This window comes from Dasypus novemcinctus, chromosome 1 (genome assembly GCF_030445035.2).
Source record: "Dasypus novemcinctus isolate mDasNov1 chromosome 1, mDasNov1.1.hap2, whole genome shotgun sequence".
Lineage (NCBI taxonomy): Eukaryota > Metazoa > Chordata > Mammalia > Cingulata > Dasypodidae > Dasypus > Dasypus novemcinctus.
Genome location: NC_080673.1, coordinates 9,845,234 through 9,851,233, shown reverse-complemented (window position 1 = coordinate 9,851,233; position 6,000 = coordinate 9,845,234).

Genomic DNA, 6,000 nt, shown 5'->3' with positions numbered 1-6,000 from the left:
GAAAGGGAAGATGGTGTATATGTTGTAGAGAAGAGCAACAATACATCTATTCATCTCTGTTAGAAAGAAAGCTGCACCTGAAACAAAACAAAAGCTCACCCAATTGTGGAGGAGAAAAGAATGTTATTAATGATCTTGCAAGAACAGGCTCTCGACCTGGATAAAATGACCAGCGCACCAAACAGCAAGGAAAACTGACATTTATACCCTAAACCTAACACGCGGTCCCTCCCCTATTCCCCACTGATTGGGTACTTCAGGGGTTACAGCCTATCCAAGAGATCTAACTAGCTTTCATGCTTCCACTCTGGTTCCCAGCTCCTGCCCTCCCTACACTCAGGCAGGCTCAGCGCCGCTTTCGCTACTGGCTGCTTTCACTACTGGCCCCGCCCCCAGCCCTCACCATTGGCTCTCCCTCATTTCAGCAACGCTTTCCAAATTCTTGGTGAGCCAAAGCCACTGGAACCCTACCCTCTCTCCTAGAACAGCAGAGCCGGCTCTTGGCTTCCCCTTGTGAAAATTAAACTTAACCCTTTCCCACAAATTCCCCTTCTTTCTTTTAGGCTCTTTTAGTTTTCACAATTTAGTTTCTCAAATAGAGATCTTCCTCTTTAAGGTGGTACAAGTTAAGGGGGTATGATTTGTTTTGCTTGCACTGTATGGACATCTGTTTGGTTCGGGTCAATTCAGTGAGTTTCTGAGCTAACCCTTAGGCACATGAGATGATGCAACATTCAACTGCTGTGAGTAACCGAGCCATGATGGTAAGGGAAGTCAGGACAGACAGTGCCACTTCTTTCCATTTTCCAAGCCAGCTCTCTAACCATCCTGTGAGTGGGTTGTCAACGCCAGAATTTTCTACTAACTCTTCAGATAAGGCTGTTAAGCCTTGCAAGTCTTGGTGATAGTCATGCCTGGGGCCGTATTGTTGGGGATGAAGGTACAGCAACTACCTCCAATCATAGTACAGATGCCTCCTTTTTCTGCTAGCATCATGTCTAGGGCTATCCTATTTTCCCAGGCCATTCAGCTAGTAGCATCCAATTGTTCTGCTATTCCCTTAACCACATTCCTAGTATAATTGATAAATATTTATTGATTATAATATATATATAGTTAATCCAATCCACATTTTTGTTAACAGTGACTCACCAGAACAAGAATGACTCAAATCCTGCAGCTACCCGATTTCTAGCTTTAAATTCATTAAGGACTCCCTGGGGAACTTATATACCATCTAGATAAACTTGGCCATCAAAGGAATCGAATAAACTTCTTTTTGTTTTCTTTCACTGGTTTTCTGTTTCTTCTCCTTTTTCAAATGCCAGGGTAAATGTGATGGCCAATTGAACCAGAGCACAGGTTCCTCCCCCCTTCTCAGTTAACACTGGTCAGAGGATACCCTTCCTGCAGTACCACCAATGGTCTGCTCAGGGTATAGCCAAAGTGGAGAAATTGCCAGTACTATCCTCACTCATTTCCCATACTTGTGTACTCAAGGCCATAGTCCCAAGGTCCTGGAGCCCTTTTTCCATCTAGGGAGACAGGCAGAGTGACTTCCTGGACCAAGGCAAGAAGCCGGTAAGGCTTTGGTGTTTCCCTTTTTGACAGGAAGGAAGAGAGAGGATGACGTACTACAATTTTCACCAGGAGTAGCATTCTGGAAGAGGAGTATCATGCACCTAAACTCCCTTCATGCTTTTCCATTCCTAGTGGAAAGGGTACAATATGAGCTATGGGTCAGCCTGTTGCACAAACATAACAGTTACTTTTGTTCAGACTCTGGACTGTATATTTGACCCATTCTACCCAATCATTTGTGTCTCCATATCCTGTCTTTAATTCTGTGGTCTGTTTTAAATCTTCTGCCTTAAGTATTCTGATTGCTTTGGGATCATTCTGTATCGGGGAATTGGCCTTTGGTGGGTTTTCCCTTGGTATCTCTGAAGGGTTAGCTGGAGGAGAAGAATAATGGCTATTTTTGCTGAATCTGTCTGCCTTTCTAATGATTATTTCTACTGGGTTACACTGGAGGTTTTTGCAGTCTGGTGAAGTATTACCTTTATAAAAGGATTTTTTTAATGTTTTAATGGCCTTGAACTTGGTGGTACCCATTCCATATTCATGGTCCATCCCTTATACTGGGTAGTCCACCATACATCATCCCAGGAGGGGCAAGGGGGGAGGGGGCTTGACTATAACCATTCCCATTGGCTCTGAGGATAAGTATTAATTTTCCCCTCTCAGCCATCGCTGGTGCTCCAAATTCCCACAGTCTATCACTTGGTAGGCGTCAAACTGCATGGTCTGGGAGTTCAGATCTTTGGTTATATTTACTATCAATTTAATGGGGTTTGCCATGACCTGAATCTGAAACATCATAGTCAGTATAATTATTCTCATTCTCAGAAACTTTAAATCCCTCATCAGCTAGTCTATTAAGGCATTAGACAAGGTGGATACAGGTAATAGCCTTCCCTCTGAGTGGAGGGACATCTTCCTGCAACGTTCACTGATAGTCTGAGCAGTCCCTCCTCCTTTCTGATATGCCCTCACAACTATTGCCTTCTCAGAGTGATTGTTAACGGATCCAAAATTGGAGTTATTTCCCAAGACTCAGACTGTGTTGTTGGCTATTTATCATTTGGTTCGGGTACTGGTCTTTTTGCTTGAGAGTAGGGGCCCATCCTTTTTCTGCTCTCTGGACTGGTCTTAGTTGTCAACAAAACTTGATAGAGTCCTTTCCAGGTTAGTTGAAGTTTGAACTCCTTCCATGACTTGATTATGATCCAACTGCCGGGTTGGTTTTGATGGACAGTGAATTAGAGAGGTGGGGTCTGGGCCAGCAAATCACATTGCCTGAGGGATGACAAAGTAGAGGACAAAGCCAGCATATAATTCTTTTTTTTTTTTTTTTACAAGGAGATGCTTTATTTACAGTGGGACCAAAGAAAGCAGTGAACAAAGAAATAACAAACAAAATGAGAATTGCCAACTGTGGAGTACACATAGATAAGGATTTGTTACATGCTTCTACTGAATGCATCCTAAGCACCATAGCAAAAATTTCAATATAGGACTTAAACAAAATAACATAATACACTAAGACCATGCAAATATTTATAGATACTGCTATCAATTCAGAACCCTGGGCATCTGAAGATGCAATCCTCAAAATTTGAGATTCATTACAGAAATATTGATGGATTACATTAGTCCCTGTGAATAGAAGCCTGAAAATAGTGCCTGTGTGGATGGCAGAATAGATCAACCCCTTTGCCTATGAGCCACCAGCTGCCCGTGTGCACAGCCTTGGGGTGACGGTGAGCACATAGTGCATAGGTTGGCAAATGGCAACATAGTGATCATAGGACATCACCACAGTGAAGTCCTGCTCTGTGGCGTCAAACGAGATAAACAGATAAATCTGAAAGGCACATGCTAGGAAAGAAATTGATTTATTGCCCGTCAGAGAATTCACAATCATTTTGGGAAGAGTAACGAAATGCAGGAAAGATCTATGAAGCATATAATTCTTAAGGAAGAGATTCTTCAACTCTAAGGAAGGAAGGTCTCCAGTCCTCCTAGGAAAAGGCAAGCCAAAAATCATTTCATAAGGAGAGATTCTCAGTTCTTTCCTAGGAGCAGTTCTAATCCTCAGTAGGGCTATGGCTAAGCATTTAGTCCAGGGTAAGTTTGTTTCTAAGACCAACTGAGAAAGATGTTTCTTTAGAGTTTGCTTCCTTCCTTCCACTCTCCCTGAAGACTGCAGGGGCCAAGGTCTATGGAAGTCCCATATGACACCCAGGCTTTGCATAATACTGTGGAGAACATGGGAGGTAAAGTGGCTACCATTGTCTGAGTCTATATTTTCCACTAACCCATAACGAGGAATTATTTGTTTGAGGATAATTTTAGAAGTTCCTGATGCTGTAGCTGGAGCCAGAGGATATGCCTCCACCCATCCTGTCAGATGACCTACAATAACCAAAATATGCTTTAGCCGACCCATTGGGGGCATTTCAGTGTAATCAACCTGAATGCTCTGGAATGGCCTGAGACCCAGCTCCCATCCCCCTTGTTATTGCTTCCTTAAGACTTTCTTATTAACCTTTTGGCAAATTATACATTGTTCACTTATTTGTTTAGCTACAGTATAAAGGCCCACACATCCAAAATACTTAACAAGACCACACATGGCCTGTACCCCCAGTGATTTCCTTGGTGTTAGACTGCTAATACCTCTCTCATCACTTGTTTATTCTCACATTTGCCTATCATCTGGGAGGAGCCATCTCCCTTGGTCATCCAGGGTCACTCCTAACTGCTCAAGCTCTTTCACTTCCTTTTCAGAAAATGTAGGGATCCTGAACTCTTTGGGAATGAAGGATATCAGGATCATCAACTTCAAAGGGCAACTTAAGGAGGCTTCCAAGCCTCTTCATCTGCTAACTTATTGCCCTTTGCTTCAAACGTATGACTTTTCTGATGTCCATTTACATGCACCACTGACATTTCCCTGGGTGAAAATAGATTTCCCAATACTTGTTTTATTATTTCCCTATGGACCAACCCTTTTTCTTTGCTGTTAATCAATCCCCTTTCTTCCCAAATTTCTCCAAAGGTGTGGACTACCCCATAGGTATACTTGGAGCCAGTGTAGACTGTACCATCCTTTTCCTCTAATAATTTGAGGGCTTGATTTAATGCATACAACTCACAAATTTGAGCTGACCAGTCATTGGGCAATCAGCCAGCTTCTTTCACCTCACAAGTTAGTCCATCCACAGTTGCATAGCCATTGTGCTCCTTCTTTCTAGGACCCTGGAGGACCTGTCTATGAATAATTTTTCTCCTGAGTGCAGGGGAAGGTCCCCGAGGTCAGATCTGACTCAGGTCTGATACTCAATCAGGTCTAAACAGTCATGCTCAGGAGCCTCCATTTGGTCAGATCACTTCCAAGGTAAGGGGACTGGGTTTAAGCCATGGCCTGTTGTCAATACCAAGTCATTTTTTCCATTAGGATAGCCTCATACTTCAGAATTCGGGAATCAGTCAACTACCTTCTTGCTTTCTGAGACAGAATAGTTCTGACCTGAGGAGGGGTGCTAACGACTAAGGCTCCCCTGAAAGTCAGCTTCCTGCTCTCTTCTACAGGAGAACAGTTGCTGCCACAGTTTGAATGCAACCCAGCGATCCCCTGGAGACAGGATCCAAAATCTTGGAAAGGAAAGCTACAGGTCTCCTTTGACCTTCCCAGATTTGGGTCAGAACCCCTAAGGCTGTTCCTTTATCACTGTAACAAACAGGTGGAAATATTTCTCAAGGGAAGGGGGGGGCTAGAACAGGGGCCTGCCCCAGTTCCCGTTGGAGTCCCTCTGAAGCCTCTATCTCCCCCTCAGAGCTTACACCTTCATTCTTAAAGGGCTACTGAAGGACGATGGTAACTCTTTTGTAACTGCTTCCTGCTGGTTAGGGGCAGTAGGCCTTAGCTGACAAGGTGTGAAACCCTTTCTTATTTTATCAGGGTTGAAGGAAGATGACTATGGCTCCCTGTATGGCTAACAAGATGGAAGAAATAAACAATTAGAATTTTGAGGATATAGGGTTTCACTAAAAGGATACTGGACCACAAAAATAGAAATGGCCAGGTGCCTAATGGTTGCAGCTTCTCAAAGTTGATGGGCTTTCTTTTCCAGGTTTTCATCAGAAATTGGTTTCCAGGTTCTGGGTGAGGAAAACTTACCCATAGATTATCTTGAAGGGGTTAAGCTGAAGTGGATCCCAGCCACCTCATGTACTGTTTCCTTCCTGATAGGAAAATGCGTACCCCTGGCAGGATGGCATGTGGGTTTGCCAGTCCTCCCCAGATATGAGTGGGGCAGGTTTTAGAATAAGAGCTAGGAAGGAGACTTGGATTAAACATGTTCATTAACTACTTAGAAAATGAAGTTTACCAGGACCTTTTAACATATTCAGTATCCCTCTGCATATGATCTA